This window comes from Tinamus guttatus, unplaced genomic scaffold (genome assembly GCF_059628265.1).
Source record: "Tinamus guttatus ecotype Peru unplaced genomic scaffold, ASM5962826v1 Tinamus_guttatus_pri_ptg000532l, whole genome shotgun sequence".
In the NCBI taxonomy this organism is placed as follows: domain Eukaryota; kingdom Metazoa; phylum Chordata; class Aves; order Tinamiformes; family Tinamidae; genus Tinamus; species Tinamus guttatus.
This window is the reverse complement of record NW_028289066.1, coordinates 396,772-410,953: the sequence shown is the minus strand read 5'-3', so window position 1 is coordinate 410,953 and position 14,182 is coordinate 396,772.

Sequence of the window (14,182 nt, the reverse complement as noted above, 5' to 3'; positions counted from 1 at the left end):
ATTTTGCAGAGGCTTGTCTCAGTATTCTTGTGGCTACAGTTGACAAAATTAAATGGTTTTCCTAATTCTAACAATTCTCCCAAAAGAGAAAAAATGACTTGCAGCATGTCAGATAGGTCACAATGCAGCCTGCATGCTGCAAATTATCAGAAAGCCATTATTCATTCTCCTGCTCCGTTAATCTGTACGCAAGGGTGTCTCTTCCAGCTAATATTGATGTTCCCATCTGCCAGTGATGACGTTATCAATCAGTTTCATCTGTATACTTTTCTCTGTTTTCCTATGTTCCTAACACAGGGTCATATCTCTCTTGGAAAATCCCTTGTCTCTATAAGAAAAAAGCCTTTTCAACTAAGATTTGAATTGTTTCCTACGTTAAAAAGTAGCCAATATGTTATTGGCAATGCATAAAACCCTTGTCCTACCCCGACACACCTGATGAGCTCCAAATGAGCTTTGGAAAAAAACTGCTTCCAAATGTGTGTGACAACGAAGTGATCTGTGTGAGTGCCTATGGATACTAGTAGAGCAACTTTTGCAGCTACTGCCTGTTGTTTTGTGCATTATCACATTTCCTACCTACAAAATCAGTAGGGTGATGACTGTTGTGCCCTCCCTTTCTACCCGACTAATAACTCCCAACTATTGTGTTTACGGTGCTAAAGTTTAGGTACCGAAGTGCTAAATACAAGAACAGCCTTGTGCTCATCCAAGGGCCTCCTGGAGCCTTTGGTAGCTCCATGCTGGTGGATTCCGTGGGCTTTGGTCAGTGACCTGTGCGCTTCAGCTCCATGGTGGCCGTACGAAGGACGGGGGGAGGCCTGGCCACGCAGGTGCCACGGAGGTTCCTGGGGACACAGGTAACGCGTTCACGGTGCGTTCCGACCTCCCTGCGTGCGGTTGCTCTTCCCTTTCATCTCGCCCCAGCCGCGGTGGTGGCTGACGTGTGTCCCTGACGCCTGGGCCCCGGTGCCGGCAGCCCTCCTGGCGGCCTCCCAGGGCAGGTCTCCGCTCTCCTGCTTTGCCCCTCTGCTTTCGCTGGGGACCTCGAGGGCCAAGAACCTTCCTCCTGCTCCTGCACGAGGCTCAGAAGCGGCTCCCCCGCGTGACGGCGGCGCTTCCCCCACGGGGGAGCCGCGTGCTGCAGGTAACGAGCTTGCCCGCCGTTCATACTCGGCAGCAACGGGCCCTGAACGGCGAGAAGCGCCTCGTAACGCGCCCGGACAGCGCCGAGCACCGGCAGCAGCGCCGCCGCCGCCGCCGTTTCACGTCGTCCTCGCAGGCCGCGGCCGCGACCGCCGCCTGCCATTGGCCGCCGCCGTCACGTGGCTCCGCCGCCGGGCTGTGGGCGAGCCCGGAGCGGGTAGCGGCCCGGCCGGGCTCGGCCCGGCTCGGCCCGGCCTCGCGGCGGCCGCTACGCGGTCGGACCCGGCCCCGCGGGCCCGGGCAGCGCGGCTGTCGCCTTGAGGCCGCGCGTCGCTGCTCTCTGGACCCCGGCGCAGGCGCCCCGGCGGGGCGGGCGGCCGGGCTCTGCTCTCCCCTTTCCCTTCCCCCGGCAGGACCTCCGGGCAGCGGCGGAACCTGATCTCCCACATGGAGCAGGACGAGGAGCGGTGGCTCCGCCGGCTCCAGGCGCCCCTGAGCAGCGCCCGTGCAGGTAAGGGCCCCCCGCGCCGTCCGAACCGGGTCTTCTGCGGCTTCGGGCACTCCCGAGCCAGCCGCGGTGTGGGGTATTTCATAACCCGCTGTGTGTTTTATTGCTGTCTGCATCTGCGGGTGTTTTAGCATCCAGCCTAACTTACATTGAGGAATTCTGCAGCTGGCAGCGCTTTGTGAGGAACCACATCCTCTGCTTTGAAGCTGCCTTCTACTGGTTCGCTGGATGCCCGTGGTTCTTGTTTTGGAATAAACAGCGCAGGGCAGATGGCTGCCCACGCTCTGCAGGACATGCGTGTTCTTACAGAGCTCTGATATCTCCCATCAGATGAACCTTTCTTGGGCGGAACACCCCGTTAAATCATTTCTCATACAGAGGCTGCTCCAAACCTGGGCATCCATGTTACCTTTCTGTACCTTTCCCAGTACTATTAATATAGCACATCATTTCAGTCCCATGTCATTGCTCCAAGCCATTTTTAGCTATACTGTTCGGCTGAAGTTCAGTAGGGAGCTGTTATCTCCCAGCTGCCTGCATTGAGCCAGGGGAATCTGCACTCCCCGGTTAGCAGGAACCACGTGTGCCTTCCACTGCTGCCCCTGCGCTCACGTCACCGCCACTCTTGGGGGAACTGGAGCTTCTTGTGCCCAGAAGGTGACATCGCAGGCCCTAAGCGAGTGGCTGCAAACTCCAATAGCTGGGACCGGTCGCAGCTGCTCTTCAAATGCAAAGATGATGGATCAGGGACTGGCTGGCCATCTCAGACACAGACCACTTCCCTAATGGGACAAAAAAGTGAGTTTTAGTAACAAAAGTCTTGTAGATCAGCTCCTACGCAGGGAATCTGATATCCTGCCTCTGATCAGCTGCATAATTTTGGGAAAGCTCCTTCCTCTCTCTATGCCTGTTACTGTGGCAGCGTCTTCCAAATATTCTTGGGTGCAAATAGCAAATGGAGGCTTTTGTAGCAACGATGACCTTGTTGCATTGCAGCAATGGTCAGAAGCATAGAAATGTGCTGTGAAATAGATACAGGTTTACCAGTATGAACATCTACAGATACTAGCAGATACTGTTAAATCTCTTTGCTTTGGAGTCTGTTTATGTAATAATACTACAATACAGCTGGTTGTTTTTAAGTGCAGATTTTAAAAAGGCTGCAAGGTATTCACATGGATCAGCAAGGTTCAAGGTGGTTGTCGTATAGAAGTTGAACACAAGTTGTAAATGATTCAGATGATGAAAAAACAGATTCCTGTGCGTGTTATGCATTTCACATTTTTGAGGGATCCTCCTCTTTTAAGTGTCAGTGTTTTTCATTGGACAATTCAGTGCGATTCGCCACCTAAGCCAGTAACATCTATCCCAGAGAACTTGGCCTTTGGGGCTCAGTACTAGCGAGTGCTATGCTGGAAGGTGAGGAATGTGATCTGACATTTCTAGAAAGCTAAGGTTTTACCTTATGTGTTAGTTTTTAAGGGCTGTATATAAGGGTTTTATCTCTTGCTTAGTCCCTGCCTTGCTTTGTCTATTTGGAAACACAGATGAGAATATGAAGGCAAAAGTAAGATTGTTTGGAATAATTTAGCTCTCTCCCTATACTATGTTTCCTGTGTCTCTAACATTTAGTTTGGGTTTTTATTTTAAGTAGTTGGTGCTCAAGAATGGCATTTATAGTACTGTGCAGCAAAATATTACTGTGACTTGGCTTAGTAGTAATTGTGGAACCGATGCAATGTCTCAGTGCCTCCTAACTGGAGTATTTTCGGTATATTTGTGCAATATTTGCTTGCAAGTTCTTGCAGGATTTTCTTAAGAGCATTTCTAATTCCCATTAAGTGTAGCAACTTAAGAAAGAAGTTGAATAAACCAGCAGAAGTGTTGAAAGACACAAAAACAAAGGAGTTTTTCATGTCAGTTTTTGCAAGCTTCAAACCTTTAGAGCTTTAGCCGCAACTAACCCAATTGCTTTTGAACACAGTCTGAAATTAAAATGCAGCATGTGATCTGAGCCCAAACTAAATGCTGTGGAAAGGCAACATCCGTCTTCCTTGTCAACTCCAGGTAGCAGAAAGCACAAATGAAAGGTAATGCTCTGTCGCTTGACCGATGGGCTCTGTGAAAGCCTGAGCGATGGAGCTGTCCACCTTCCAGCTTCATTGCAAGCAGGAAGGGGCTTGTTAAATCCCTGGAGCAGGAGGATTTAATGGACTTTAGCAGCAGCTTTGTGGTCCGCAAATGACCACTGCGGGTTTTAACCACAGAGCTGAAAAAGCAAATATTTGATGCTCGCAAGCAGAGGCTCTGTCTTTATCTCCTCAACATGTATGTGTTTCTAGCATTGGATGTTTCAAAGACCTTAATTCTTAATAGAAGCGCCCTTCCCTGCTGTAAGTTTTCGTGCTTTGGCGCTGTTTTTGCCCGAGAGCGGGTGAGCGGTGTGCCCAGCGGATCGGTGTTTTAGGGTTTTACTCCATATTTGAGCGTTTTTTTTATTTTATTTTCCCGCGCTCGGGGCGGGCGGCCCTCAGGGGGCGCCGTTGGCGAGCGGCGGCCGTTGGGCCCGGCTCGCAGGGCGGGGCCCGTCACCACGGCAACCGCTGTGGCGTCAGGAAGTCTGTGTTGCGCCTGCGTCGCTCGGCTCGGACGCGCCTGCGCGCACCGCCCGAGCAGCGGCAAGCGCGGGCCGTTGGCGCGCGGTGCATGCGCTTCGCTGCGGTCCTTCCCGGTGTTGTGGCGGGGTGCGAGGAGCGGAGGGAGCCGCGGCTGCGGCGGAGAGGTCAGCGGCGGGCCGGGGGCGGCGAGGACCGGGCGGGAGCGGCGGCACCGGCGCCCCCCGATCTCCTCCGCGGGCCGCGGCTCTGTGCTTAATTCTCAGTTGTATTTTACATTTTGAAACACCCGCTGCATAGATTCCTGATTTGTATGTTACTGTGTTTGCATACAAGCCATGAAAATTTGCACTGAGCAACCGTTACTTTTTATTTTTATGATTACTTCCCCTTTATCCTTCCATAGGAGGTATAATGTGAAGTTTTTCCTGTTTTCAATAAGATGCTCTGTAAAATAGGAGGTTAGTTTCTATAACACTTAAAAAACAGGGGCAGTTTTTGTCATGTAAGTACCAATTTAAAATTAATTTCTGGAACGTGATAAAAATTTTACTAGATATAAAATGTTTTGCCTTATGTACGAGGTACTAGTGAGGGGGGTTGCTCTAAAGGAAATATGAACATGATGCACTGATGGGTTATGAGGGAACATAAGTGGGTAGCGTCTGGTAGACAATGATGCAGGTCATTGCTAAGGTTGCTTCTTAAAATCTGTTTTTTTTTTTTAGCCGTTATTTTTTGCTTGTTAATTTGTCATTGCTTGTATTTCCCTATCTGTTTCAGTTACCCTTGTCTGCATAGGAAGACTGACAGAGACTAGAGCAGAAAGGTTAGTACCTGATTTGGAATTTGTCTTCTACACTTATATTTGTGCTCTGCTCACTGAGTAACTCCTGTTCTCTCTCCTCGGTATTATATATTATATTGGCACTTCCACAAAGCCAGAGAACCCGCACTGTGCAGCTCTTGCATTATGTCTCAGTAGGAGAGAGTGTGCCATAGAGTTGTGGTTCTGGGTTCAAGCAAGTTATTAGGAAACAAGATGGAAAAAGAAAGGGCAGACTATTCATGGTATCATGAGTCCCAACTTTCTGCTCAAAATAGGGTCAGCTCTCGAATTGCGTTGTGTTATTCAGGACTTTATCTAGCCTGATCTATTCTGACCTCCAAAGAGCTGCGTTGGGGGGGTTTGTTGTTTGTTTGTTTGTTTGTTTTCTGCAGGAGCAGTGCTGTTCACTGCTGGGAGCAGTGCTGGGCTGAGCAGATCCTGAGTAATATTTGAATTCACACACATATTTAAGTACACAAGTACTTGTGGAAGTGGCTAAACTTAGCACCATTAGAGCATGTGCTGTCACCTTCTCCCACCCTCTGAAGCTTGGAACTTGAGCAAAAAGAGGAATTAGTAAAAATACACTAAAATCTAACCCTTTCCTCCCAATTTCTAGGTTCCATCTTCAAGAACCATCTAGGTTCTTGCTGCCCTGTGCTATTTTGACTATATACATCAAAAGGTTCAGTTGGGCTATAGACCGAACCTCTAAGTGGATAGGTAAGTGCTGCTGTTTATTTTATTTGACCAGCTTGTGTGATTTGTAGAGTCCTAAAATCTTACAAAATTAATCAAATTCTATATTGAAATAAATAATTTTGCAAAACCGTTACTTGACAAGCTCTACAAGATGGTGCCAAAGGGGCTTTAAGGTACATCAATGACAGCATGATCAGATGTATTTAGAGGATCCTGGTCTGTGCCTACGCCTCACTACATGTCTGTAGATGGAGGAGTAAGATAGATTAATCCTTAGGTTTGCATTGCTTATGCATCTCACGTGATCTGCCTGGGGCATTCAGTATTAATTGCAAACAAAAGTTTAACATCAGGAATTATTTATTATCATAAATAATATGACATGTGTACGCATATGTCTGTGAGAGTTATTTAAAGCCATGGAGGATGTGAGATTGTGGGCCTCCTCCTACTTAGGAGAAAAAAAAAAAAAAGGCCAATTTGTAGTGATAACTACTCCAAGATTCTGTCTGAAAAAAATAAATTTATGAACTGGTTACAGAAAATGTCAATTTCTCTCTCAGGAAATGATCCAAGACTTACAGCAAAGTCCTCTGCAGGTTTGGGAGGTTGAATTTAAAATAGATAAATCCATTAACATCTGTAATTGCTTATAGGAAAGGCTGACCTGTGAAAATGTGTAACCAGCATTCCTTAGCCTTGCATGGCTGCAGCCAAGCCATTTGAGAAAACAATCCTGCTTGTGTTCTTCCTGCATTTTGAGTCTTTTGGTGCCCAGAGCTTTATTGGAGAAACTGAACCACAGCTGCTGCCATTCCAAATGAAACACTCTGTTTAAGTTTTGAAAGAAATGGATTTGGGAGTCAATAGCTCCATTAAAATAGCCAGAACCGTAGTGAACATAGGGCTAGGAAGAAGAGGACAATCAAAATGTCTAAGAATAGAAATCTAGTTCTAGTGTTGCTCAGGAATTGATGGCATTTCCATATGGATGTTGTTGTACCTATTGCTGTTCCAAGAAATCACTAGCTAGCACTGTTATTCTTACTGTAGAGAAAGTTTAAGAAACTTAGTTAAATCAGGTTTTTTTAAATTAGTATAAGAAGCTAATTTAAACCAGCTAAGAAAGAGACAATACTTTTATCTGGTGTATTTGACAACAGTTTATGAAACATGGTCAGTGTCTACTGAGTAGCCAAAGGAGGAGGTAAGAACACAGAGGTGAAAGAAGGGTGGGCACATTTGTTAGATGTGCTCTCTCATCTGTCCAAGAAACTCTTCTGCAAGGCCAAGCACTGCTAAGCCTTACTCTGCTAGCTGCTTTTCAGCATGGGGACAGGCTCTCTTCTTTAAATATGCTGTGTCACAAAATGAAATTTTGCACTCCGAGTGACAGTCTTTCCTCCCCACCTTATGGGAGTGAATACATTCATTTTTGCTGTGTTATATAAATGTAGCTATGGATGCATATACAAGTGGGACATCTCAAATTCTGAGCTCCAGGCAGGATTCTGACCTCAAAGGAGAGGTCAGCATGCTTTTGAATGTGGCCTGTGTCTGTCTGTGCTGAAAGTACAGTATTAGTGTTTTGGGTCAATATGTGCTATTATACTTATGTGCTGCAATATTTTATATGAGAATCTCTTCTCCTTCAAAGAAGAGTCTTCAAAGAATGTCCTCTTTCAAATTGGTACCAGAGGCCTGTTTTACACTGCATCTGCGTATACCATCTTACATATCCACCTTTTAGAGGTTTTTCCATTAAAGGGCTTCAGTAAATCTTTCTGAAGCCCTCTAGCGTACCATGAAGATCCTACACATGCTTTGGGCAGATTGAAATGCTTCACTTATATTCCAAAATCCTCTGAACAAGAAAGTCATCACTGTGCTGAGTGAAAATAAGCAGGGTCCTTGGAGAATGTGCTGCACTAAATGGTGTAATATATTCTATGCAGATGAATTAATCACAGAGGAAAGTCCACCGTTGGAACAGTGGAGAAGTGCTGGCGTCTGAAGAATGAAGGCGGCGAGCCAGAGAAGACGCAGCCCTGACTGTTCCTGAGATCTTTCCCTGTAGCGCTGCTAGGCAGCATTACTGCAGCCTGCAGCACCATGGATGAAGAGGACAATGAATTTAAAGTAGTGTGGGCAAAAATTGTCGGTAGGGCAAAGAAGAAAGCTGAGGATACTGAGGAGAAAGCTGAGGATACTGAGGCAACAAAGAAGGTTCAGAAATGGACAAAGACCACTACAACAGGCAGATCTGTTCCTGGGAGCCAAATCGATCAGTGCTCTCCAGTAGTGAAGGGGAAAGATTTGCCACAAAATTTGGGTTCTAAGGTGCCGACAGGGATGCGTGAAGAAGACGACGATGCTGTGCCCTGCAGTAGTGGTGGGACGTCACAAGAAGACAGGAGAAGCGCTTTCCCTGACAGCCAGCTGCGCACAGTGACCAGTTACTCTACCAAGAGGAATGTGACAGGTGCGTGCACTGAAATCTTTCAGACAGAAAATAGGCTAGTACTGAAAAGACTCAGTTCAGTAGAGCTCTTTAGAAGTCTGGAGGAGGTATGCAGTTCTTCAGTAAGGTGAAACCTAAGTGCTGAGTGATATATGAGGGAGTCATTACCTTTTTTTTTGCGACTTCAGAATGTAAATCATCCCTCAAATCATCAAGAAGCAAGTTTAGATTATATCAAAGTGTTTTTTCACAGTGTGTTATTGTATTGAATGTTGAATTATGTTGCCATTGACTGTCACCAAGGCCAAAAAAATAAATTAAGAAAGGTTCTGGGTTAATTCATGAAGGATTGGTCTTTCAGTGATGACTAAATATGATGACCAGAAGGCAGTCACCAGTGCATGAAATCCTTAAACTGACAGCTAAGGTCAACCAGGAGAAGGATTATTTTGTACTTGTTCTGCCTGATACCCTTTCGTAATTATCTACTAGTGACTGCACTCAGAAACTGGGCTGGTGAGATCTTTGGTCTGATCTCACAGGTTGCCTCAAAGCAGAGTGGAGATACACTGAGCTGTTAGCCTGCTGCTCGTTACCACCCCTCCTTAGGAACACCTGTTGCTTGGTTCTGAGCCTGAAAGTCCGAAGCATGGATAGGGCTTGAAGATCAGAGTAGAAACATGTTCATTCTTTTTGACTATCTCAGGTTGCTGTTTTGGGAAGCTTCCCAAGAGCTCCCTGGGCAGCTCAGTTACCTGTTTAATTCTGACTGGGAAACTGTGCTTTGTCCCCTTCAGTGAATGCTCCGAGTGACTGTTCCCAGACTACACTATCCTTCCGTCCTTCGCAACCAGAGACCTGCTCTTCAGACACCTTGAAGACACCACTGCTGCCTGGGTCGAAGGTGCGGGCAGCAAAGCTGGCGGTGGAGAGAATGCAGCAGTTCAAGAGAGTGGCACCTGAGCAGCTAAAACATAGCCTGGGCGATAGCTTGCCAAAGGCTGCAGCTAGCAGGAATTCCTCTGATGAAAGCGAGGAAGAGAACCCGGAAAAAGGTACGTTTCTGCTGTTATTTAGCTCCTGTGTGTGCATGGAGAGTGCTGAGGGCTGCTTAGGGTGATTGTATGATTCATATGTGCTGTGGTTTGACATGAGTGACCATCACCAGTGATCAAGACGCACCAAAAGCAGTCCTTCATGGCTTTGGAGTCTTTTTTCTTCTCTCTCTCTCTCTTTTTTTGAGTGAAGCGCTTCTAACTAGCCAAAAGCACTGTACGCTCACTGTTCAAAGGGTCTGGAAGGTAGCCTGCACATAGGTATCAGTTGCTTTCATAGTGATCTGATTTGACAGCTCAGCCCAGCAGGACCATGTGTGCACGAATAAGTCTTCCCTGAAGGTTTGTTTCTCTGGCAGAAGTAACGGGAGGCTTGGGACTTATTGCAGAAATCTTGTGTTCTGCTGTAGTTGCATTTTGATCATTGCCAACTGCAACACTTGGAAAAGCTGGCAGGTTCAGTTCCTCTGCTTATGTGTTCAGCTGTTCATTTATTTGGGTTTCTTTTGCTTTTCTTTTTAAAGAGAAAAGAACACGTAAAAGAGGCCCAACTACTCCTCCACCGTTACTGCTGCGGGATCCAGAGACAGCCCGCAAAAGGACTGAAGAGCGAGCCGCCATGGTGCTTACACAAGAGATGGAATTCCCTCCCACTCCTCGGCTTCCCACCAGTAGGATTTTGGAGGATGGATCTGAGAAAACAGACTGGCTCATGCCATCGCCCAGAAACAAGGACTGCCCTTTATGGAACAGCCGTGCTCTAACAGGGCCCTGCGACCCTGAATCATTCTACACTGCTGAACTGACCCCTCCAATTGTACCTTGCATAACTGTGCAGGTGGGATGCTCTTTTCTCCTTCCTCTGGTATTTGTGTGCCACAGTTTACTTGCTCTGTAGCCCTTCTCTTTTCTGCCATTTAAGTGAGTCACCCCATGCTCTGCATGCTCTCTGCTCCTGCACAACTGTCCCCTGGTCTCACACAAGTAGGTTTGGTGATCTTGAACTTTCACTTCTCCCTTTTGGACAGGAGGCTGAGGCTTGTGTTGCCAAGCTGTTCTTTGGGCTTTTGGAAGACAAAACAAATGGGAGCAGAGCACTGAGTGAGAGGGCTTGAGCCTCTTCATTTTGCCACTAGCTTAGCTATTTTTACAGTAGCCTGACTCTTGTGTTCCTTCTTGATACTTTTCTCTGACTGATTATAATCAGAGCCTTTCTCTTTCTTTACTCATGTTTTATATCAAGGCAGCAAGGAACAGTGTGGAAAGTTCACACTGAAGATGGATGCTTGTGTGTTACACTGAGGAGGGGGTGGGCACTCCTAGGGTTGTAAAGTGAAGCGTCTGCATTTCAGGCTTTCCCCATGTATCCCACTGCCTGAAGCTGCATGCAGGACTGTGATCCAGTTTTAAACCGGGCGGTCTCACTCTGTTATTATCCAGATGTCTTGCCTCTCGTTTTTCTGTAGTTTTATAAATGCTGCCTACAGAAACAGACAGGACCTTTTAGTCTGTCGCCTTATAGCACTATCTTCTTGGAGAGCAAGTATGTATCTGGGGATCGCTCAAAGTATTTTATTAATATTTATTAAGATATTTTGAAAGTATGAACTAGAGATCAATTCAGAGACTGTACTCTGAACTCTGCAAATACATACAAAATTAATTTATTGATGTCTTTTTTTTTCTCTCCTTTGATCAGATTTGTAAGTCAGAGACTTCTCTGCCATCAGTGGGATCTGATCAACCAGAAGTATCTCAGCAACTTCAGCCTGATCTCAGTCCTCATTATCCTGCTTCTCCAGAGACTGGAGAAAAAGCTGCTGATGAAGCCGACTCGGGCTCTGAACAGGCTGGACAGATTTCGTCTCAGGGCGAGAAGGTTCATGTTGAGACTCTGCAGCAACTGGTTGAGTTGGCCATGGAAGCACAAACTCAGTGGAGGCTTGAGCTTAACGACGCTCAGGAAGTCGAGCAGCCAAGTAAGTTCTGGCAGCCTCATGAGCCTCCTCTCTGGTGTCATCAGCTATGAGGAGCCACGTTTAGCCATACTGAACTTGGAGAGCAGTGGCAGCAGCCGCAAGATGATATTGTTGATCCAGGGGGTGATATTTGGGGGCATTGTTCTGTAGTAGGCTTTAGGTACAATCAAGTTGACATTTCTGAAATGATTCATAGATCCCAATATTTAAGAAGAGCTCCTCTTAGACAGCAGCTTCTAGATTTTATTTTAAAAATCCTTTAAAGGTGTCAGATGCGTTTCTGCCAGCCGGGGGCCCAGACACGGCCAATCGTGAGGCAAAAATATATCCCCAAAATATATGCTCTTTTCTGCCTAGTGGCTTTTGCCGACAGCACTGTCTTACGAGGTTTCACCAGGAGAAGACCTGGTGAAAGAAGAGCGTTAAGAGATGATGTTGTGTTGGTACATGGATACACAGTCCCTGAAGTTGATCTGTACAGGCTGAAAAAAGTCCACCACCGAGAATTCCTTCAAGAGCAGCTCTAACTTCCCTGGTTACAGTGGTGTGCATTGCACAACGGCACATTCCAAGACCAATGGTAGCCTTAAAATTGTCCAACCATTTAGCATAATATATGCACTGTGTGTCTCCTGTTCACTCATCAGTGAAATCTATGGTTGCTAAATGTAATGTCTCTCTGCTTTGTACTTGACTTGGGTAAAATTCCCTCAGTTCTCCTATTAAGCTGCAGCAAATGGCTGCTGGTCATATGCCAAGAAAACCAAATGCATCTGATAAAGCCAAGAGGGGGAGGCTGAACCATTCAGCTCAGAAATGTCAGCCTGGGACAGGAGTCTCTTGGGGAGTTGTCATGGCAAGGAAGAAATGGCAGTTAAGAGTTGCCACTTCGTTCTGTCTTACAAGAAGGTTGTACATGACTTGAGATGTGCCTTTTCTTCTTTGAGGAAAAGAATTGACTTCCAGTGATTCTTCACTAAGTGGCTTTGCCCTTCTACCCATAGAGAAGAGATTTCCGAGAAGCAACGATATAAATGTAAGGACAAATGTTATTTTTCCCCTTTTTTGTATTGTTTATTTGCACTGTATTTTTGTATTGTTTATTTGTTTAAAAAAAAGCCTCTCCTATTTGATTAATTTCCAGAAGTATGGAGTATTTCCCATTCATTTTCACAGAAACAGAGATGTTTAAGCATTACAGTCACTCACAGGAATCATCCTAGGCAAAGCTGAAGTCCAAATACGTGATGTTTCATTGATGCCCACAGGCAGGCTTGTGGGTGTTTCAGAGTGTTTGTCCTACTTAATTTAAAATAACAGGTAACATAAAGCACATTTGTGCATAATTTACACAAAGAGAACCAGGTTAAATATTGAGGCTGTAGTGCATAGAGTATTTGGGGGTAGTTACTAGGGATGTATCTGCTCAGCACTTAGGTAGTACTCTGCTTTGATGCCCAGCCTAGATGACACAGGCCACACTTCCTGGAGACCAGGAGAGACAGAACTGTCTGGGGTTTCATCCAGGCTCATGTACGCACCCATTTTGCATGGTTCTGACCAGAACTTTGTCAATGCCTCTCCTCTTATCTTCCTTTCCAGTCTTTCTTTTGCACAGAGAATGGTGCAGCCAGAATATTTCTGTTCTTACTTATTTTCCCCATTTTCGAGTCATAATTTTAGTGTCAGCAGGAAGGCTGTTCTGGGCTTCCTGCCTGGAAAGCAGTGCCTGCCTTCTCGGGGTACCGTCTTGCAGGTGTCCTACCTGCCAAGAAAAAGAGAGCAAGAAACACCTAACTAGTTTCCAGACTGAGCTTCCTGTCTTGCCCTTGGAGAGCAGTCCATGACGTGCAGAGTCTCCTCTAGCCCACCTGTGAAGCCTGGAAGAAATGGCCCAGCGTGTGCTGCTGTTTCCATGCTAACTGGTACTGGCTCCTTGCAAACACACTGAAGCAAGTAGAGAGGTTGAGTTCCCACTGAACTAACCTAGAAACCTGCTAATAAAATAAAGAGCTCTGCTGTTTCTGGTGGAACTACATCTCATGGAGTTGGATAAAACTTGCCTTTCTTCCAGTCTGCGCTAGGTTCAGAAATTACAAGGTCAACAATTAGTGTCTCGGGTAAAGCTGCTTTCTACTTACAGTCAGGCAGCCTCCCTCAACCATGGGCTGCAGGTATTTCACGCTTCTCTGAAGCACTGGCCACCTCCAGAAGCAACACTGCTACCTAGGGAGTCCGAGTCTTTAGAAGATTGCCTTGTATGGGTTTGTAGTAGGGGTAGTGCCAGACATTAAACTAGTCACAGATCACTTGGGCAACCAGCCTTCCCCAAACTTTCAGTAAAGGAGTCTAAAATTATAAGAGTAAATACTTAAAAGTAAATAAATAAAGGAATTTTCAAAGGAGATTTCAGTAACAAGTGCACAAGTTCCTTTGGACTAGATACCTGCATTTCTTTTATTCCGTGTTGCCCCCTTGTTGCAGAGAGTTTCTTCCCAGGTGTCATTGCTAGACCAAAACAGTGAACAAGAGAGGAAAGGCTCATTACCTTGTCCCTGGGTCATCCTCATTCCTCTTGCTCTATGCAATTGTTATGAACTGAGTTCAGTTCCATCAAGGTGGGAATTACAGCTTTCAAAAACATGGTGGAAGACAGCAGAGCAAGAGGCCAACTGCAGGCAGTGGCTCTGCCACATCAGGAAATGATGTGGTAAAGATCCGAGGACGATGATGTGCTGTAATGCAAAAGGCTGTTCCACAAGTAGAGTGGAAGACAGCATGTGACTGCCTCTTCACAGCTGCTAAGCTTTGAAGAGAGGAGAAGGAGGGAAACAAAGCCAGAGATGTGTGTTGGACTAGGTTGCTTACGTCTCTTATGGAAGACCTT